This window comes from Eschrichtius robustus, chromosome 4, assembly GCF_028021215.1.
Source record: "Eschrichtius robustus isolate mEscRob2 chromosome 4, mEscRob2.pri, whole genome shotgun sequence".
Lineage (NCBI taxonomy): Eukaryota > Metazoa > Chordata > Mammalia > Artiodactyla > Eschrichtiidae > Eschrichtius > Eschrichtius robustus.
Genome location: NC_090827.1, coordinates 86,794,747 through 86,818,289, shown reverse-complemented (window position 1 = coordinate 86,818,289; position 23,543 = coordinate 86,794,747). Strand labels below are relative to the sequence as shown.

The following is a 23,543-nucleotide window of genomic DNA, read 5'->3' as shown; positions in this document are numbered from 1 at the left end:
CCATTAAGGAGAACAGTATAGAGGTTCCTTAAAAAACTACAAATAGAGTTACCGTATGATCCAGCAATCCCACTCCTGGGCACAGACCCAGAAAAAATCATAATTCTGAAAGATTCATGCATCCCAATGTTCACTGCAGCACTGTTTACAATAGCCAAGACATGGAAGCAACCTAAATGTCCATCTACAGAGGAATGGATAAAGAAGATGTGGTACATATATACAATGGAATACTACTCAGCCATAAAAAAGAATGAAATGCCATTTGCAGCAACATGGATGGACCTAGAGATTATCACACTAAGTGAAGTAAGTCAGACAAAGAAAGACAAATATCATATATCACTTATATGCGGAATCTAAAAAAAATGGGACAAATGAACTTATTTACAAAACAGAAACAGACTCAGACCTAGAAAACAAACTTATGGTTACCAAAAGAGAAAAGTGGAGGGGTGGGATAAATTAGGAGTTTGGGATTAGCATATACACGCTACTATATATAAAATAGATAATCAACAAGGACCTACTATATAGCACAGGGAACTCTTACGGAAAAGATTCTGAAAAAGAATGGATATATGTATATGTATAACTGATTCACTTTGCTGTACACCTGAATCTAACACAACACTGTAGATCAACTATCCTTCAATATAAAATAAAAATTAAAATTAAAAAATTTCTATATTAAACATATATTACTTGCATGATTTTTAAAGCATTGTTACTATTTCTGTATTATTATTACTCTTTCTATATTAAGTGCTCTCCTAGGGCCTTCACATTACCTGTAATTAGTGGGTTCAAATAATGGATGAAAGAGGAGGTATGAGACAGATGTCAGCATCGTTTGATGCAGAATCTTTTAGGCCTCTAAGACCATGTTACTAAAAGCCATGGTGTGGAAAACAGGAGAGTGGACAACATCTAAATAAGTGATCACCCAAGCGATGACCAGGTCACTAGAAAGCCTGGTGGGAGGAAAGAACACAGACAGAAGGCAGATAAACCTAGGCTCAAACTGCAACTCCGCTGTGACAAGTTACTTTGCTGTTTCAAGCCTCAGTATTCTCATCTGTGAAATGGGGATGATATGATGAACCTTTCAAAGTATATCCCATTTGAAGTGGAGAATTTCTAGTAAATTCAGTACACAGTGAGCGGCATGGAGTAGGACTACAAACAAAACCAATGTCTTTCATCACTGAGAACAGGGGAAGTCAAGGAGGGAAGGCCAAAAGAAATAATCATATTTGCCTGTTACTGTTTAAACTTTTTAAACGGCAACTTCTTAAGAAAGGGAGGAAATGCCCACCCTGTGAGTGGGAGGGAAGGAAAGGCAGGAGAGCCAGGGGCGGGCAAGCAGCACAGGGCCCAGCACACGGACAGCCCTGGAGGCCTTAATTACACCCTCTTGGCCTTGGCCTTGGCCTTGGTCTGCACAGGTTCCACCAAGTTCTCTGGAAAATGCTTTATAGGGGCTTCCTGAGGACAGTTATTACCCAGTCTCACCCCTAAGCCCAAAGTGATTCCACAAATATTTGAGCTTCTACCACTGATGGGGCACTGTCCCCACACACAGAGAGAGGAGAGGAGGGAGATGAAACAGAGTTTAGTTTCAAAGGTCTGACGAAGTATACACACACGCCAAGATAGAATGAGTAATCTGGGACACAAGCTTCACAAGGGAGATGTGAGAGCTACAGGAACGCGTGCCTCCTGCTGGGAAACGAGGGAAGCTTCCTGGGAGAGAGGGCAGCTCTGCTGCACCCGAAAGTCAGAATGGGGTTTTAGCAGGTTCTCCACAGAGCGATCCTCATTCCAGAGAGGGCACAGCACGAACAATGAGTGACCCAAAGGCAAAGGGTGTGTCTCGGCAGAAGCAGCCCACTTGGGCCAACACAGGACACCTACTGAGAAGTAAGAGAATACCACCAACGACAATCACATCAGTAACCAACCAGTAATCATGGGTGTTATAAGGAGCAGTGAAAGAAAACGTGGAGGACTCCAGTGTCAGGGTGACCTTCTGGACTAGCGGGGATGCGCTGAGCACAGGGAAGTGATGTGATCAGAGCTGTGCTTCTGTGAGATTAATGTGGCCACTATGCAGGAGTCAAATTTGCAGGGAGAGAGACTTCCGGCCAGAGGTCGGGAGACTATTGCAACGGTCCAGACCCTGATGGTCAGGGTTAGAGCGGAGACTGCAGTCACGCAAGGAAACTACAAGATGCAAACAAAAATAAATAAGGATGCAATCTGACTAGTAATTTCCAGGATAATTTAACTCTAGTCTTAACACAAGCACAAATATCTATATGAAAAGTGGGGAAAGGTCAGCTCTAGCTACTGACTTCTTACTTTGGTGCTCAATGGATGCCACTCCACATTCCACCAAAGAACAGCATCCTGTCCTGAAAAAAGCCTTGAAAGGCAGAACAGTGGTCCCAAAGCACAGAAAAAGAAAATCCAGAACTCCCATTTGCCATGCAAGCCTCGGAAACAATTCAGAGCAGTATGTACTTCCAACCCTTGACGCAGGGTTGTGACCACACTTAATGACAAAATTATAAACTCCAGAGAATGTCTTTCCCCTGAAATAGTTTCCCATCTCCAGGGAACTATTCATGTCTAAAGTTCCTGATCAGACCTAGGCCTGGCCCGGAGGCCCCAAGTCATCTTAGATTTCTTGCCTTAGGTGATAGGAGACAGAGCAGCTGAGGTGAACGTTTCCTACCACCAAGAGTAGCCACTAAAGAATGTCAGCTGGAGATTTCAACAAGCAAATCTTACTTAACAATGAGGAAAGGGGAAGTACAAAGGGGAGGGGGAAAGAATGGAAGACAAACCGCATAAAATAAATGATGGTTTTAATGCTTTGGACTAGGGGGTCAGTAACACTGGAAAGAGAGATGGAAAGCACAGAAGGGTGGGAACCACGTTCTAGGTCCAGGGAAGGATGTTTCAAGGAAGGCATCACGCAGACACGCTGCAGGCCAAGGGACCATCATGCATGCCCCCGGGACAAGGCAGACACGCACCCTCCTTCCCGCCAGAAAAAGGCCCAGGTGACGTGTCCAGCAGAGTCCTCGGCATATTCATAGCAGCCACCTCTATTCTGGGGGTGACTAGCTCATTCCTAGCACCCAGGAAGGGTGAGAGAAGAGGACAGTTTTCTCCTAGAGAGTATTAGTAAGAATTAAGCCAAGTGAAAAAGAAGTGCTTCCTCTCAACTACTTGACAGCCCTTTAGAAAGCTCTGGAGAGGAGAGAGATGATGGTGGTGAAAAACGAACAGGACCACACTTGTGAATTTTCCAAGGAAATGTACTTCTTCTACTCCAAGAAACCAAACTTTAAAATCTTAAGCATTTTAAAGGAAGAATTTCCTCAAAATATATTAGATTGAACCATAAGCAATCAGCATTTTTGTAGGTCAAAAACAGTCGAATATTAACAATTTCATGTGATTGAATCGTAGTACATACCTTCCAACTTTTTCTACAGCAGAGACAGGCAAATTTTTTCTTAACAGATCAGGCTGTAGATATTTTAGGCTCTGAGGGCCAAGAGGCAAAACAGATTATGTAGGTAACCATTCAAAAACATGAAAACCATTGTTAGGCCCTACAAAAACAGGCATGGGCTAGATCTGGCCCATGGGCCACCCTTTGCCAATCTCTGTCTTACAGTATGACAAGGGTAAACTTTTTCTGATAATGTTCACTATAAAAATGGCTGACTTTAGAGTAATACAGTGATGCCCTTGGAGGATACGAAAGTCTATCAGTAAAAGCCACTGCTCCCATCCCAGCCGGCTCTAACGCTGGTGGTTGGTCTGAGCCCCCAGTCTGCTGTCAGCGCTCCCTTCCGCTGCTGCTTCTACCGATCTGGCTTATTTTAGAAGCAGTTGTCTGCGGGAGGGTCTGAGGGTGGTTCTAACTTTTCTACGAAGAAAAAAGAAAAAGAAATGTACAAGGAAATGGGGCTTAACGGTAACTGTGAATAACCATTAACTACAGAAAGGATAAGGGAGCAAAGGCACTCTGAGGAATTACCCCAAACACACCCCTGATTTGAATTCAAAATTCCAGAGGTCCAAAGGGCAGCAACAAAAACAGGTAAATACCTAAACAGCTGGCCCAAAGCTGAAAGACTAAAGGGAGCAAAAAATAAGTTTGAGACAAACTATGCTTTATAGAAATAAGAGAGATCATTAAATGGGCAATAATCATTTTTCTCCTAAGTTATCAGGGTAGAGCCAAATAGGACTAAGGCTGCATTTGTAGCCACTCCCAAAAGACTACTATTGGGAAAACTTAACTGTTGTGAGACATAGAAAGTCATCACTGAGGGAATCAACAGTTTCCTCCTATGGAGAATGTTAAGAAATTAGAGTCGGGGACTCTCTCGCCAACATGTATTCAACAATGACATACCCTGAGGACCTCCTCTGGGTCCGTGAATTTTTTTATTTCAAAAGAATTTTTTAAATCACTGGGAAATGTTCCTAATTTATGGCATTGCTATTGTTTCAAATGTTATATATTGTGATGAAAAAGGAAAACTTAAACAAACAAACAAAAAAACCTGTATGTGAGTGCATGCGCTGAAACAGAAAAGGGAGATTGCTGATATACACTTCTGGTCTGTCTTATAAGAGGGCCCCTGAATTATAAAAATCCTAATTTAGGTAACATTTCTCATCATTCAATATTAAAAACTTACCCTAGAGCGGATCCATTCTCCTGCATTTCTAAACACTGTCATGTATATCTTATAAACCTTCACCAGTTCAGTAGCCTGCAATATTCTACGCTGAAAATTAAAGGAAAAAAAAAATAAAAAAGAGAGACAAATTCCATACATACATGAGCTGCCTGGATAACAGTGAGCCTCTGGGGACCGTCTGCCCATAGCGACCAGTCAGCACATCATCAGGGGCCCCGGCAGTTTCCAAGTACTCAGGAAAGACTGAGATGTTTAAGCTGTGGTACGGGGAGGGGGAGACAAAAAGAAAGTAGAAATAAAAAAACAGATTTAGGATAATGATTGCATAGTTTCATTCAAATGCTAATGATGACCACAAATTTCCAGATAACCAGGTTTATGAATTATTCATAGTCACATCCGAGATGAAGTCTCCCTGTCACTGCTGGCAGGCCCAGAGCACGTTGATGATTATTAGCATGTGGCCCCTATACTAAGTGTGACAGAAGCGCACGTCGCTGCAAGTCTATCCATCAGGGCTGGCCCTCACTGGCTCTCTTTATTTATTTACTTATTTATTTGGCCACGCCACGTGGCATGTGGGATCTTAGTTCCCTGACCAGGGATCAAACTGCACTCCCTGCATTAGAAGCGCAGAGTCTTAACCACTGGACCGTCACTGGCCCTCTTCAGAGGACCAGACAACCCCACCCACGCTGACGCTTTTTCATCTCACTCTTCCTTAACGTCAAGGAATAGCACTAGCCTGGTTCTTTGTTGTGACATCTAAACTGATATTCTGTTAAAAAAAAAAGGACTCTAAAAGCTTGAAAGGAAAAACTAAATTTTCTACATTGGGTAGCAAAGACATCAAATTAATTTTTCTTTTAACTTTTCATTGAAGTGGAACATAAATATAGAAAAGGACACATAGCACACACAGACAGCTCAGTGAACCTTCCTATACTGAACACACCAGATCAAAACCCAGAACATTATCAGTACCCCAGAAACCCCCTTCGTGCCCCCTCCTAAAGGTACTACTACGCATAGATTACTTTTGCCCTTTTTTGTAGACATCAAATTGATTTATTGTCCCTATCAAGTCTTCACTTAAAAAACATACGTTGAACGTCTCCTATATGTGAAGCACCGTGCTAGACACGGGCGCTACAAAGAAGAATAAGGCACTGTCTCTGTCTTTAAGGAAAGCAAAGTCTAGTGGGACCAAGAAACACACACAGCTGACCCCAAAGGGCAGTGGGATGAGCACAATGACAGATTCACGGCAAGCAGCCCAGAAATGGAGAAGTCGGGGAAGGCTTCCAAGTACCAGGGGTGCCTGGCACGTCCTCAGGCTGGGCAGGACTTAGCCAAGCGGGGACTAGGACAGCGGAAAAGGCAGGAGTAAGGAAACTGCCTGGTGTATTCAGTGTTGCTGGACTCTGTAGAGTGAGGCCAGGAAAGAAGCTGGAGCCCGACTGTAACCTTGTACACATATTCGGGAACTTTAAACTAGTTGCAGACGGCCACTGATGGATCAGATCTGGGTTTCAGATGCATTACTCTCTCTCTGGGTGGATTCAAAGAGGGCAGAGTAGCGGCAGGGAGACCAGTTAGGTTGGAGAGGAAGGGTGAAGATTAGGGCAGTGGAGGTAGGTGAGGAAGGGAAAAGGAGAGAAGAATTAGTACTTGAGAAACATCCAGACACTAAAAGCAGAACAACATGATACCTGACTACATGTGGGTGGACGGCAGTGACAAATGAGGTAGAGAATACTAGTGAATTAACACGTTTAATAAGGAGGACAACGGGTTTAGTTTGGTGCCCTAGAAATTGAGATGTAGAAGATTCGAGTGAGGACACCCAGATATTCTTGAGAGTGAGGCTTGGGGAAGAAACCTGAGCAAAACGTAAAGGCACAGAAGTGGTCACTACACAGAAAGTCGCAGAAATTAGATTAGTGGGTGACATCACTGAAGGAACATGGGTAGAGGGAGAAGACTGGAGGATTAGTGCCAAAAGCAGAACCGTAGAGACAATGACAGAACTGGCAGAGGAAAAAGATCTTTCTGAAAAGGACCAAGGAAGAAAGGCAGAGAGGTACCATGGAATACAATGAGATGAATAAAGATAAGAAATGAAAACTACAGCTTTGGCTTTGACACTTAAGCAGCCACTGGCCACCTTGACTGAAGGTGGTTTCACTGAAGTGGTAGAGGCAGCGATAACAGAGCAAGTGAAAGAAGAGAAAGGAGAACGAACAGTTGTTGAAAGGCACTGGTGCTAATTAATGGAAGTCCCTATTGACAGCAGTAGAGACAGAAAGGTTGAGAGTTCAAGAGGGAGGAGGTAAGGATGGAATAAAATCCCAAAGGAGGTAGGGGAAAAGGGTCAGGAGTACAAACGAAGGGCCTGAACTTGAAGAGGAAGGGGGAATTCACAACCCTCTTCTATTAGAAGTATATTAGACTTAGAGGAGTGAAAACAAATCTGGTTATAGTAAGTTTGTAGGTAACAGCACTAGGATATTAGAGGCAATAGACTAAGTGACATCAGTATTGTAGATAAATGGCTGCCATGGTTCTTTGCTAGGAATAAGTTGACACACAAATGGTTTGACGACACAGATCTTGAAAATCTTGGTTTCTGGCATGCTACCCTGTTATAAGTAGTGTGACCCTGTTTTAAGGTAAATAAACATATACGCCAGTACATATCAAAGTGGGAAGGGGCATTTGCGAGATAGGCACACCCACAGTAGAACTTATTAGTAGTACCGAAAAAGTAGCATACAAGCAAAAGATTCAGAAGAACACTCTTCTTAAAATGATCTTTGGTCCCCGGTGCCAACCTTTCCAAAGGTTTACACATAGTTTCATTAAATGAAACCACTACCCACTATCGTACAAGGCCTCTTAAGATGCTTCAATTCAAAGATTCTTTCTAGCACGACTAACCTAATGAGAACGAAGAGTCAGACATCTTAAAGAGAAGGCAAAAGGAAGAGGAGAGTGGAGCTGGCAGCGGCACCTGCCCGCGATTTCCTAGCGAAACGTCCCTTAAGACAGCGGCGCAGTCATCATGCGCCATCTCCTGCCCACTCTTTCGCCTCAGGTTTTGGTGAATCCGGAAGTGGGTGGAGTGACTTAGCTCTTGGAAAGCACTCCAACGATGCCCAAAGTAGCAAGGCTCATTAGAAAATCTAATGCAACGGAAAACACCTTGAGAAGCAGATTTTCCGTTCTCTAGGCAGCCTTTGTGATCTCACAAACTCTTGAGGCTGCTCCAGGGTTGTTTGTCTATTCTGGTCACATGAACACGTCTCCAGGCCATCTTTGGAAGATGACAGAATTTTAGAATTCTAGATAAACACATCATTATCATCCTTGAAGTCAGTCAGGATCGAGATGCTTCCAGAGCCATCAGATGACTGCTGACTGGGCCATTCATCTTTGTATCCCTGGGGCACAGGAGATAGAGCAAGCAGTCCATAAATATGGAATCAATCGATAAACCAATACACAAGCGAAGAGTCCTCACAACGAGGAGGTAAGGAGGCCAATTAAATGGTGAGAACAGAATTAGTCTTTCTATTCCTTCCCTTCCCACCCTAACTGACTCAGAGCCAAGCCGCAAATCGCATTCAACTGCATTTACTTTCCTCTTCACAGAAGAACGTCTCTATGAACTCATAAATAAATATTGTGTGTTAAGAGAAATCAGAAATCACGAAATTATGAAAAACAGGATGCCTCTTAAGTGGGAAAATAAGTAGGTGCGAACATTTTGAGCATACAAAGAAATAGAAATTGCCCACTTTACATCTATCTGCCTTCTTTGTTATCCTTCGGTGTGAAGGACAGACCCATTATTACTTTAACAGCAGGATGCCTCTCCTCCCAGCCGCGCGTTCACACAGCAACCCGCTCAGCTTCAACCCACTGGGCAACAGATCCTAATGAGATAATCAAGTCTCGCTTCCTTAAAAATGCTGATCCTAACATATATTTATATTATGCATCGTCTCATTTCTTTTATGACGCATAAGCTCTAAGGCATCACTGATCACACTGAACACGTTTTACCCATGACAAGAAGCGCACTGTGGTATTGTCTGGAAACAACTTTAAGGATAAAGTTCCCAAAAGTGAGGAATAGTGGGGTTGTTGTTTTGTTTTTTAGTATGTACTATGTGACATTTTTCTGAACTGTTAAAAAATAACTCGGTCCTGAAACATCCAATCTGTTTCTGCCCATCTGAACAGCAATATATGGAGAAGGAAACAGATCTTTGAGACTGCCATCCTTTTTCCTATTCTTGATTAAGAATCTAGGAGACCAAGATGAACAATACACCATTCACTTGAATGCAAGCCACCAAGGGGAGGAAAGGAATATTTATGCCAGTGCACAAAGTGTTTAGTGTGCAACTTTTTAATTACTGTATTTATGGTATTATCCATAATATATTCACTAACACAAATGCTCTACAGGGACATTAATCCTCAACAAATACATCAATGCTTCCCTCCTCTCCTCCAAATACTTATTATGCTGATATGGGGCAAAAATGCCAAGAATTCTCTCCGAAATAAACATTTCATGTCAACAATCACTTGTTCTACTATCTCCTTTTCTGTTTTATAACATAACAACTCTACTTAAGTATTTGCTATTAACCTAAAAGACAAATTTGTAAGCGAAATATTTTTTAAAGGGCTTTGTTTAATGTAACATCTTTTTTGATATGAAAGCTGGTTCAAGCTACTAAAAAAGTTGATTATGGTCTACATAACATATTCTGTAACTCATCAAATCATAAGTCTCTGTATCACTCTGCACTTACAGTACTGTATAATTTCTGCTTTTTAGAAACCTCAAGGAGTAAGGCATTGAGGATGATGAATAGTTTCATAATGGCTGAAGGATGACCCATCTAAGTAATAAAATGGGTTTAATTTCAACCATACTGGATTATTTTTTTTTTCCTAAAAGGTAATGCCTTCTCAGAGGATCCAGAATGTGATTAGGCTTTGGTGACACAGGATCATCAATATGACTATCAATTATCATGTTCTGTTAGAACATGAGAACACTATCTCTGAGGAAAAGAAGCTGGCCCAGTGGATACTAGGCAGATGTTGAGTTTCTACCACCATGATGAGAGCTAGATGGGGAGTTCCCACCAAAGCAACAGGACACTCTGAGAATCAAAGGGAAGAGGCTGATGAAATTCAAACACCAAGGAAAAGGAGAGCCAAAGGTGAAATCTAAGTCACAGATCCAGGTCTAGAGCCAAGTGGAGTCAGGATGTGAGTGGAAGATGAATGGATGGGATAGAGGGACAGGGCATAGGACTGGCTTTATGTGTGTGCTGCTGGTAACCGGACTGACCTTGCCTAGAGTGGCCAGTGGCAAGACAACCTTTCCAGGCACAGAGGGATGTCTGTTCCTCTAATCAAAGGTTGCTGACTGCTACATTTTGGGAGATATTTTTGCCTACCTTTCATAGTTTGGTCATCTCCTCTCCCTTGCTGTCAAGAGTTGAGTCTCATTGCTTTTAGAGTATCAACCTTTCCCTTCTTCAAGTCAGCTATGATTTTGGAAACCAAATAAAACTAAAAAGCATAACAGAATTAAAACTTAAAATACCAAGTTCCAGATAAGTTCTGAAGGACACAGTACACAGACTCTGAACCCATACTGGGGCAGTTGAGACGTCTTTTTTGTTTATTCCTTGGTTCTTATAGAATTCAAATAATATTCCTTAAGTAGGACTCGCACGAAGTCATTTAGTACAGACACAGCCAAACCTAAAACATGCCCTGGGGTGTTATTTGTAAGTGACTGCGGTTATATTTCAAGGACTTCTTTTAGAGAAACCCAGTAAGTTGAATATCCAGGAACACAACCGAACCAATTGCTCTGATGTGAAGTACCTGGGGAAATGTGGGAATAAACTCAAAAGCTGGAGAAGGGAGGGCTTTGTCACTGGATAAGTAAGTGGCTGTGGACAAGTCAATTAGCCTTCTACTCCCATCTGTAAAATGGGTTAATGATACCTACCTTGCAAAGGTATGAAGAACAAATGAAAGGCTCAGACGATACCAACAAATGTAAATTAGACCTTAATTAAGTGGAAACACACCACATAACCCCCTATGACACACAGATCTTTATTTAGAGCCGAGAGAGTCATCTGCCTAGTGGTTCCTATCCAGCTCTCACCACCTCATATGATAAGATCCTCTTCCCAAATTATTTTCGACAGCTTTCCTTTTGGTTAATAAATAAAATGTTTCCAACTTAACTGTTTAAATAGGAAGTACAAGTATTACTGCATTTTCAGGTAAAAAAACTAGAATGTAAAACTTCCCCCCATTATGATATTCCCACTTTGTTTCTTCCTCAACCTTTTCTTATTCAAATGATTTCTTTTCCCTTTTTCCCATTTTTCTTTATTGAATCCTTGCTTTCTCACTGTAAGTTATGCCCTTGCAATAATAGTAACTACCAGCTTTATGTTATTTAGCAGTTTACAAGACACTTTCATATACAATACCTTATTTCTCTTAAATTACTTTTACTTTCTTCCCTTTATTTTTACCTTGTTCCACTTTCCAAAACACAAATAGGACTTCCTAAAATCAGCGAAGAAGCAATTTTTCTCCTTCCGACTGCCAACACATTACACAATACTTGGCAGAGTTGTCTAAAGCAAGTTAGACTATATACAGTATACCTAAATCCTGACACATCCAATTCTTCTTGCAGATTATTTTTTTCTCCCCTGGTGATGATCTTTTGAAGTTAAAATACAGTGAAAATTATGTAAATGTACCACCATGTTAAAATAAGACAGGAAAATCTCTTTAAGAATCATCAAAAATAGTAAATGAAAAATAAAAGAGAAAGAAGAGGTAAAAAGATTTACAAAGAGAAAAAGAAATAGCACAAAGTTGATGTTGTTTTGGCTTCCAGGAAAATCTCCATTATCTATCTCACCAGACCTATTTTTCTCCAAGCTCTGCATTAAATAATCTGATCATTAAATCTGTGAAAACCACAAGGGATGAGCCCATCTCATTAAAAAAAGATGATCTTTTGAGTTATGATCATGAGAAAGAGCATCTATTTCTGGTTTTAAGGACAGAAGTACTTCCTGCTTCTTGCTCAGAGGCAGCGACACTTCTAGTAAGCTATAGCACAGAACAGATGCCTGGCACCCTTCACCTATCATGATGAAAACAGGGACCTTCAAATAGAAATGTTTCCTCTCAGAAGCTCTACATACTCTCAACCTTGACCAACAAGGAACATGAGGTGTCTGAAACAGGAAAATATTAATTCTACTATATGAAGGTAAACATTATTTTTTTTTAAAAAAAAAAAGGATTCCAGGGCTTCCCTGGTGGCGCAGTGGTTGGGAGACTGCCTGCTAATGCAGGGGACACGGGTTCGAGCCCTGGTCTGGGAAGATCCCACATGCCGCGGAGCAGCAAGGCCCGTGAGCCACAACTACTGAGCCTGCGCGTCTGGAGCCTGTGCTCCGCAACAAGAGAGGCTGCGATAGTGACAGGCCCGCGCACCGTGATGAAGAGTGGTCCCCGCTTGCCGCAACTGGAGAAAGCCCTCGCACAGAAATGAAGACCCAACACAGCCATAAATAAATAAATAATTAAAAAAAAAAAAAAAAAAGGATTCTGTAAGCTCTAGGGTGGGAATCAGATCAGATTCCCCTATATTCATTCAAACCCTACAGGACACAAAAAGCTTTAAAGTTTGAATTGGCTTTCCCTTTGCTTTACAATGGTTTAATAAGGCCCATAGTAATTTTACAGTAATTCTTGACATACCTTAATAAATTAATTATTTAAAAAATCAGTTGTTAATGTTAAAATTGGAGAACTAATAAAATTTAAGGAAAAAGTTGAAAGAGAGGTCATATTTGGTCCTGATTCTGCTGTGGTGTTTACATGTTCAATAATGTAAGCCTTTGGCACATTATGAAATCTTCTGCATTTTACAAGAGATATTCTGAGATTTTATCCTAGGAATGGAGAAAGATATCATGGTCTGACACTCTTCTATAGAATCTATAGAGATGCTTCATGGAAACTCAGTATCCTACAGAATACACCTGGGACCACCACATAAAATGGTACTTAGAAAAGAATGTTTTTCCAGCTTGGACACAACTCAAGTCAAACTAGTAGGGAATCTAAGAAAGACTGACCCAACTGGGATTATGGTCGTGGAAAACCTGAAGGGACGGAAGTCATTTCTTTGAAGTGTTGTAAATTGTGTTATTCTTTTTTTTTTTTTTTTTTAATTTATTTTATTTTATTTATTTTTGGCTGTGTTGGGTCTTCGTTTCTGTGCGAGGGCTTTCTCCAGTTGCGGCGAGCAGGGGCCACTCTTCATCACGGTGCACGGGCCTCTCACTATCGCGGCCTCTCTAGTTGCGGAGCACAGGCTCCAGATGCGCAGGCTCAGTAGTTGTGGCTCACGGGCCTTGCTGCTCCGCGGCATGTGGGATCTTCCCAGACCAGGGCTCGAACCCGTGTCCCCTGCATTGGCAGGCAGATTCTCAACCACTGCGCCACCAGGGAAGCCCGTGTGTGTTATTCTTGTGACTGGGCTTGAGGTCAGACTTGGAATTTATACCTAAGAAATAACTGACCCTTTTCCCTATTATGTACTCAAATCAAGAAAGGATGACACCTAGTTCAATTTTGACAGTGAGAGTAACAATCTCTGAATGAAACTGAAAAGTATAGTAAATGGAATCCATCCTAGAGTAACCAAATTAACTCTTCTTTAATGGACCAGACAACCATGTATCCAAATGGAAAGACCAAATCTCAAAAGTTCACGATTCAGGATTTTCAGGATCAAGGGGTGGATTACAATCATGTGCTTAACTGCATCCCCTCCACTAAATGACACCAAATAAGAGGAAGAGATAAACTCACAAGAAGAAAGAGAATGGAAAAAGAGAAAAATAATGGAAAAAATTTTTGGAAAATGGAAAGCAGATGGGCAAATGACGAGTGAGTTTTCAAAGCAGGGACAGACAAAACTGAAATGCCTACTAGCAGAACTGACAGGAAGAAGCCAGACAATATGGGGCACAGACGCTTCAGAAAGTACAAAGTCCAGTTACATCTAAAGTGGGGGACGAATGGAGAAGGCAGTGCAGAGATGGCATTGAAAACCGGAGAACTGCTCGCAAGACATTTTAAGGAGTAAACCTCCAGATCTTTCCTTAGCCATGAAGCTTGTCAACTCCCTCCTTCCGCCTGAGAAGGTCTGGACTCAGGGACACTAGGAAGAGTGACTGGGTGGAGGTACCATCCTGAAGCAGAGGACTGAGTCAGAGTGTACACTGAGTGGAGAGACCCACAGCCCCTCCCTGGCTGGGTTTCTAACCAGCCCAAGAAAAGAGATCTACAGTTGCCAAAACTAGGGAGAAAGGGGGCTCCTGAAAACAGAAAATCATCCTATGGCAAGTAAGGTCACCAGGTGACATGAGAGAGCCCTGAACTGGTTTATGCACAAAGAGCCTCCACATAAATAAAAATGGACAGCAAATGATCACCAGACATGTGATGAAGAGCCTAACGTGACAGACAGGAACTTTAGGAGAAAAGAGAGTCAATGCTGGGAGCGGGGAAAAAACTTCATACACATTATTAAAAAGATACTTGCATCCATAAAGCAAAACAAGAATAGGATGCTATAAAACAGAAATATTATGAGAACAAGAGCTACTAGAAATTAATATTATGATCACAGAAATTAAAAATCCATAGAAGGGGGCTTCCCTGGTGGCGCAGTGGTTAAGAATCCACCTGCTGATGCAGGGGACACAGGTTCGAGCCCTGGTCCGGGAAGATCCCACATGCCACGGAGCAACTAAGCCCGTGCGCCACAACTACTGAGCCTGCGCTCTAGAGCCCGCGAGCCACAACTACTGATGCCTGCACGCCACAACTACTGAAGCCCGCGCGCCTAGAGCCCGAGCTCCGCAATCAGAGAAGCCATCCAATGAGAAGCCCGCGCACTGCAATGAAGTGTAGCCCCCCGCTCACCGCAACTAGAGAAAGCCGCGCACAGCAACAAAGACCCAATGCAGCCAAAAATAAATAATAAAATAAATGAATAAATTTATTTTAAAAAAAAAATCCATAGAAGGGTTAGAAGATAATAGAGATTTAAATGTTCCCCAAGAGTAGAACAAAAAAATAGAAGGATAGAGATCAGGGACTTTTTTTTTTTTTAACAATAAGTAAGTTGGAGGAAAAATACAAAAGTTCCAGCATCTGACAAATAAGAGTTTCAGAAAAGAGAATACAGAAAACAGTGGGAAGAAAATTATCCTCCACCACCTGCCGCAAAAATCATCACAATGGATGGAAAAAGTTACACACCAAGGCACATTATGCTGAAACCTCAGAACATTAGGGGATTAAAAATAAAAGACTCTAAAAGCTCCCCCGCTACACCCCTCCCAAAAAATGTCAAATATAAAGTAACCAGAATCAGAAAAGCATCCAACAATAGCAAAATTGGAAGCGGAAGAAAATGAAGCAAGGACTCCAAAACTCTCAGGGAAAATAATTTCCAACTTTAAATTCTGTATCAATCATATGTGAGGAGAGACTAAGTGATATGTGCACACATGCCAGATCTCCAAAAAATTACATCATACACATTCTTCTTTCTCAAGAAGCAACTGGGCAGTGTGCCTCCCCCAAAAGAAAGAGGAAACCAGGAGAGATGCTATTCAGTAAACAGGTCAATCAAGAACTCCTAACATGGTAGTAAAAGAAAATTCCAGGTCAACAGCTGTGCATAAGGCCTCAAGAGCAAACAGTCCAGAAGGGAGCAGGCAAGCAGAAGGCTTCCGGAAAAACGTCACACACACCACAGACACACACAAAAGAACTGAGAGCCAAGCCATTGTGTTTGACCTTATTTGAGAATTTGGGGATGAATAAGTAGCACATAAAGAGAATAGGAAGCCAAAAAAAAAAAAAAAAAAAGATTTTATTAATATGCTGAACAAGAAAGAAAATAAAATCACAGTACACTGCATAACTCAGCTGTGAAAAATATTTATGGTGAAAATAAATCGAGATATAACTGTCTCAGAGAGTGAGAGGCAGGTATTTAAGGGAGGGACTATAAAAGAGAGCTAACCCCTTATATTCCTTAATAGAAATTCAATGTTTAATGTCTAAAAAAGAAAAAAAAATTTCAGGAAACATCATTATAAAGATAATTAGCTACATGGAAGTAAATATCAGAAGAAGAGTTAACTGAATTGAAAGTAGTTGCCTCTGAGAAATGGGAAATGACGATGCAAATAAGCAGGCAGCTACTTGTAAGCTTAAGAGGGTAGAAATTTATGAATGAAATATATAAACCATCTATAAATCATCTAAGACAAACTGATAATGTGAAGTTTCATTTTATACTATAAATTTTTTTAAAAAACAGAGAAATCTTAATCTGCTCCTCCTAGTTAACTGAATTGTTAAAATTCCATTTAATGCATTTTATCTTAAAGTAGTAAGGAGCACACCGTGAGAGGTCAATTATACCTAAATTGTCAAGTGACACCTCTAGCCTTAGTTAACACGTGATGAAAGGGTCCCTGGATACCAATGCACAAGAGGGAATCTGCCATCTCTGTTATCACAGAGTGGTCAACTACAGCTTCAAATAGATAAACATGTTGGCCACTCCCCATCTACCAGAGCCCAGACTGTGGTTTCTTATAGTGAAGATTTGTCCTTATAGAGGGAAGAAGGATGGAGACTATTCAGCATCTGAACCCCCTTCCTATATTTGGGAAATTTCTCATCATATGAGTATTGATGAGAGACACACCTTTCAACATAGAGACAAAAATGGCTGGACACTCACCTTGCCAGACTCCCTTGCAGCTAAGGCATGGGACCTAGTCTTGGCCCGACCTGCATCTAAAGCTGGAGACAGGGGCAGGAGGAACTTATCATGGGTGAGGGAAATGGCAACAACATCTAGTGCCCAGAGGCAGCAAAGGCTGAGGTGACAGAGTTGGTAGCAAGTGTCTGGTCCCAATGGTGTGGTCAGTGTGAACCAGCATGATCCTGTGTTCAGTGACAGGGTCCACCCTGCATAGAACTAATCATAGCACATGACCTTGGCTATGAATCTGGCTGTGTGGTCCCTAATTGCTCCTGACCTTTCCCTAACTTTTAGCAGTTCTAGAAACTACCCAACAGCATCTTCTCCATAAATGACTTCTCTGCGTAAAGCATTCAGCCAGTCTCCATTGCTTCTGTCTCAGCACCCTGCCTGATACATTGCCCCAGGATACACAGGTGGAGATAGGTGGCCATCTCCTGAAGTTAAGAATGAAACGTTTGGGCTTCCCTGGTGGCGCAGTGGTTGAGAGTCTGCCTGCCAATGCAGGGGACACGGGTTCGAGCCCCGGTCCGGGAAGATCCCATATGCCTCGGAGCAGCTGGGCCCGTGAGCCACAATTACTGAGCCTGCGCGTCTGGAGCCTGTGCTCCGCAACAAGAGAGGCCGCGATAATGAGAGGCACGCACACCGCGATGAAGAGTGGCCCCCACTTTCCGCAACTGGAGAAAGCCCTCGCACAGAAACGAAGACCCAACACACCCATAAATAATAAATAAATAAATTAAAAAAAAAAAAAAAAAAGAATGAAACGTTTATGTTCCTTATGATACCAAAGCAGAATCAAGGACATTTTTCCATAGGGAAACATGGGGGAAGGTTAGGTTTTAAAGTACAAATAAAACTATACTGCTGGAATGTTATGGGTTAAAAGTTTTAGTGGGCTTATCTATTCTTTGAATTCTTTTCTCCCATTAGAAAACACATTCCAAGTTCAAAACCACTAACTGACTTTACAACAAGCCATGAGAATGTAGTAATCAGTTTGTGAATTGGGAGTTGTCACTACTCACATTTGGCAAAAGACTTGTGCTCACGATTCCTACTGTTGTGAGTGGGCAGAAGAGCAGTGGGTGAGGAAGAACAATTTTCTTTGTCTTTCTACTTAACACAGAGCTTTCTGAGAGCTGAAGCTATTTGAAAACCAGTGGTCAAGAACTGCACATGAATATGAAAATGCAAACCAAGGCATCCAAAGATTTACACTCAGCTGTAGAAACATCAATATTGCTGAAAAGCTACATCCATCAGCTCAGCCTACTGCAGCATATTTAGTTCCAAGACTGAGAAAGCTGAACCCTAGGCAATTTATCTGCATGTGCGTTGGGCTAACCACACAAATTTTGCAGACGAAGCTAGAAGTTAAGATAGATAGATTAGAGCAAACTGTTGATGTGACCAAAAAGGTTTCATAAAAGAGTAAAGTGCAATCAGGACATTAATAGAAATGTGGATGGAAAGAAAGAAAGCCTCTCTCTGTGGTGCCCATTGTTTCTGGAAACTGAGGAAGTCTTTCATGACAAAGTACAGCTACAGTTTTTGTTAGTCATACTGAACAAGATTATACGCACTCTGTAAAGAAGGCTAACAAAGTAAATGCAAAGCCTGATGTACACACATAATTTCCCCTCCTGTGGTGTTATTTCATAAAGACTTGCCAAGAGATCCATCCCTCAGTCACAGAAGTCAGGCTATAAATCACCTTGGAAAAAAAATTAATTGTATTTCAGCTGGTGATGTAAATGCTACTTCAAATTCTATCAACTGCCAAAGCATCTTTACCATACATTCTTCTCCTGTGCCGTCAGTTCCCATGAAATATCTAATGGCCACTAAAATAAGAGTTTTATTCCACAGTTGTCCAGGTGAATTATATTGTGCTCACACAGTGTTTTGAAAAGCTGAGATAAATTCATCTCAGTTAATCCCAGATCACCACCCCGCCCCCAGCTCCCTGTTTCATTTGGAGATTACAATGGGCAGTGATTCCACACAGCAACATGCGTGTGTGTCAGAGTGAATATGCAATCGAATCACCACAGCTCTGTACAGAACAAAGCACAGGTTTGATTTTAGCTCTGTACAGAACAAAGCACAGGTTTTGATTTTGCTACTTAGGTTTCAGAAATGAAAAGGTGGGGGGATCCCAAGAAATCAGTCTCAAAAGCTTTTTCCAAGACTATTTTTGTGAGAAATTTTAAAATAAGGCTCAGTTTCTGATACACAAGTATAAAGGAGGCAAATTCACAGCTAGTTACTGAATTTCAAAATGGTGAAACCCTAACAGCTATTTCCAAAACAGACTCACTGTATCCAAAGCCTGAATTAATATTTAGATATATAGAAATATTTCTTTGTTTTTCCGCCCTCTCCAATGGCTTAAGAGATCATTCAGAAATTCACACTGAGGGGTTTTGTTTCATTCTGCATAGGTCCTGCTTCCAACCATCATAAGTAGCAGATTTTTTTTAAACTTTTACTATAAGAATCTCTATATGAGTATATAATCTCTCAAACACCTTCTTTTTTTTTTTTTTTTGAGATAATTGGTTTTTTTTTTTTTTTTAATTTATTTATTTATGGCTGTGTTGGGTCTTCGTTTCTGTGCGAGGGCGTTCTCTAGTTGCGGCAAGCGGGGACCACTCTTCATCGCGGTGCGCAGGCCTGTCACTATCGCAGCCTCTCTTGTTGCGGAGCACAGGCTCCAGACGCGCAGGCTCAGTAGTTGTGGCTCACGGGCCTAGTCGCTCCGCGGCATGTGGGACCTTCCCAGACCAGGGCTCGAACCCGTGTCCCCTGCGTTGGCAGGCAGACTCTCAACCAGTGCGCCACGAGGGAAGCCCTCAAACACCTTCTTAATCTAGATTTTTTAAACAAATGACAAGATGTAACTAAAATGGCATTGGTTTCACCAATATCACACAATGTAAACTGACGGTCAGTGAAGTTCTAAGGAAACTATAAAATGGTGAAATATTATCACTCACTTGAAAAAGTAGTAACTGAAAGCAAGTCAAATGAACACCAATCCTTCAATATTTACTACAAGCACAGCAGTTTGTAGTAGGTGTGGAACAGTAATGCGGCATGTGACACACCTACTGCCAACAGAGAACTTAGCATATTGCAGAAACATGACACGTGGAACACTGATGAACTCTGGATCACAAGCCCCCCAGAAAGATTTAAATGTGAAGGACAAGAGGTTGGATAGGTCAAATGAGACCAATTTCTGTCATATTATTAAGCCTATTACACACACTTAAAAGATTTTATGTGACATGAATACGTCCACACCTCTTATATCATAAAGGATACCAATCAACAATACTGTCAAAGTCAATTTCATGCAACTAAGAAACTTTACCATATCTTTCCAACATCACTCATATTGCTGTATTTATTTTTGACCAGTCTGAGTCTCCCACTGGACTATGAGATATTACAGGTCAGATGTGTGCCCTATTGAACTTTTAATACTTAGCTCTTGGCACTACTGAACACAGAATAATCCAGTATATTGATGATGAATGAATGAACGGCACTAAAATAGTAGCTATTTATTTGGTGATTTATCTGAATACAAAGGTTGATTCTTGACAATAAAACAAAGTTCAGGAGGCTTCTACAAAGTTATATTTCACTAAGAAAATGGTCAAAATCAAGAATCAAAAAATACGCAAAAGAGGTGTTCACTGAAGCATTATTCATCATAGGAAAAATGGCAATATTCTGAATTTTCAACAACTGGGCAATGTGTTGTTTTATTAATGGTCAAACACTGGATAGATTATGGAACCATTAAAAATGACAAACACGAAGGCCTGCAACAGAAGAAATTAAGATGTAACAATAATAAAAAATAAGGGGTCAAAGTAAGATGTATACTACAACCACAACCAAATAAAAATATATACGTATGTAAAAAAAGACTGGAATGAAATACACACAAAAATACTTGTTTAAGTAAATAGATTTGGAGCTTATAGGTGATATTTCCACTCTAAACTTTTTGTAATACTTGATATTTATATCGTCATTTATAGCTCCTATTGTAAAACTGTTATATTGCCATTACAGATTCTTGTAGAAGTAGCATTTTAACATTACGTGTCTAACAATAATTGTTACAGTGATTATTAATAGTAACTTATTTCATCAAATCTAAGTGCTATTGGAAGCTACACCACTATTTTATGTGCTAAGAATAAAAACAAAAGCGCTGCCAAGAATAGTTATAAGATGTCAGCAATTGCAAGATACATCAAATTTCAAGAATGTTAAAGTGTGAAAGATGTATGTCTCAGAATCAGTGAGACAGAAAAAAGAATAAACAGAATAAAGCAACTGTACAAGAAACTATTTTATTGGTGAAATAAAAGTGATTTCTAGATAACAAGAAACTAACAAATCTATGGGGAAAGTGATAGAAATCTCTTATCAAAATAAATTATTTGACTCACAAATAAGTCTATATAAAGATTGGGATAATGAAAGAAACAAGGACATCACACAACAGAAGTCAAGTCTTCATCATACCCCTGAGATCAAATATATCTGGTCCAAATGGATTGAACAAATGGACTACCAAGAAGTAATTAAGGGCTTCCCTGGTGCCACAGTGGTTGGGAATCCACCTGCCAATGCAGGCGACACAGGTTCAAGCCCTGGTCTGGGAAGATCCCACATGCCGCGGAGCAACTAGGCCCGTGCGCCATAACTACTGAGCCTGCGCTCTAGAGCCTGCAAGCCACAATTACTGAAGCCCGCGTGCCACAACTACTGAAGCCCGCACACCTAGAGCCTGTGCTCCGCAACAAGAGGAGCCACCACAACGAGAAGCCTGCGCACCGCAACGAAGAGTAGCCCCAGCTCGCTGTAACTAGAGGAAGCCCGCGTGCAGCAACAAAGACCCAATGCAGCCAAAAATAAATAATTAATTAATTAAAAAAAAAAAAAAAAGAAGAAGAAGTAATTAAGGTAAGCCAACAGGCCTAGACAAGATTTTTAAGCTCGGGGTAGGGTGGGGGCTATGAAATGAATTGCTTTGAGTGGCATTCCCTTGAAAGTAATGCTGAAGCTTCCTGTTGGTTTATAATCACAGAGAGGGCCACTGACTGAATTTTGGTAACCTCAAAATTTTTGCATGGAGGAGTAAGATGGGAAGAGGCAGCAAGCCCACATCAGTGAATGAAGCATCATGGTTCACAAAAATAGAATTAAAATTTGTAATTTTCTACCTAGTCCTCTAAGCTTTCCTCCCTAAGTTCACGCTTTTCTATAAATAATTGGCTTTTTACTTAAAATAATAATGGAAATTAATTAATCTCACCTGAACTTTTAGCAGTTTAACATGAAGAAAATGTAAGGAACTTTCCAGTTGGAAACCAAATCATGGAACACCACCTTAACTATCCCTGAGAGAGTAACCACAACAATGTAACCAACTGTAAGAACAAACTACAATAAGCAGTGAGACAAAAATATCACCCAAGAAGAAAAAAATGTCAAGTGCATTATTTTAAAAGCACTGATTATTTAAACGCTTCATACATCTACATATGTAAGGCAAAGGGGTCTTACTCATAGCCAAATAACAAAAACAAAATACAGAAGTCTAATACTAAACTAATACAAACATCAGTTTGCTTACTTATATGAGAATGAATAAAAGTCATAAAAGCCAACCTCTGAGAAAAATCAACAAAGCCAAGAGTTTGGTTCTTTAAAAAGTCCAACAAAATTGACAAACCTTTAATTAGACTAAAAAAAAGGAAAGAAGACTCAAATAACTAACATCAGAGATAAAAAAGAGAACATTACTACCAATTGTAAAGATATAAAAAGGATTATAAAAGAGTACTATGAACAACTGTATGGTAACAAATTTGACATCCTCGATGAAATGGGTACATTTCTAAAAACACCTACCAAGATGGAATTATGAAGAAAGAAAATCAGACCTATAACTAATAACAAAATTGATCAGTAATCTCAGAAAGAAAAGCCTAGGACCAGATGGCTTTACCAGTAAATTCTATCAAACATTTAAAGAAGAAGAATCCTTCTCAAGTCCTCCTAAAAAAATTAAAGAGGGGGAAACACTTCCAAACTCATTCTATGAAGCTAGCATTACACTAATACCAACGACAGTTTTCTACATAAAACAAACAAACCCCTACAGACCATTATCCCTTCTGAATACTGATGGAAAAATCCTCAGCAAAATACTAGCAAACAGAATGCAACGGCATATTAAAAGTGGCATTTATAGCTGGAATGCAAAGATGGTTCAACATATGAAAATCAACCAATGTGATACACCACATTAAAAGAATGAAGGAAAAAAATATCACCTGATCATCTCAATTGATGCAGAAAATAAACCTGAAAAATTCAATACTCTTTCATGATAAAAACCACTCAACAAATTAGGAATAGAAGGAAACTACTTCAACAAAATAAAGGCCTTATATGAAAAACCCACAGCTAACAATATACTCAATAATGGAAAAGGCTGAAAGCTTTTCCATTAAGATCAAGAGCTAGGCAAGAATGCTCACTCTTGCCACTTCTGTTCAATATAGTACTGGAAGTCCTACCCAGAGCAATTAGGTAAGAAAAAGAAATAAAAAGCATCCAAATTGGAAAGGAAGAAGTAAAATTATTTCTGTTCACGGATGACATGAAAACCCATCACAGATGTAGAAAACACTAAAGATTCCAGAAAAAAGAAAAAAAAATGGTAGAACTAATAAACAAATTCAGCAAAGTTATAGGATATAAAATTAACACACAAAAATCAGTTGCATTTCCATACATTAACCATGAACAATCCAAAATGATAACTA

At 40.4% G+C, this 23,543-nt stretch overlaps 1 protein-coding gene across 18 annotated transcripts in view; it reads right to left on the bottom strand.

Annotated features, from left to right (window-relative positions):
* Positions 1-23,543, bottom strand: part of APBB2 (amyloid beta precursor protein binding family B member 2) — a 365,031-nt gene that overhangs the window by 229,164 nt on the left and 112,324 nt on the right. For 16 of the 18 annotated variants that reach the window (XM_068543062.1, XM_068543063.1, XM_068543057.1 and 13 more), the window contains 2 exons: positions 4,874-4,990; positions 3,491-3,561 (listed from right to left, as the gene is read on the bottom strand). The gene's annotated coding sequence lies outside the window, so the exon portion shown is untranslated. Of the gene's footprint in view, positions 1-3,490; positions 3,562-4,873; positions 4,991-7,937; positions 8,004-23,543 lie in introns of those variants that run through there. The other 2 variants (XM_068543055.1, XM_068543049.1) reach the window with 2 other exon arrangements.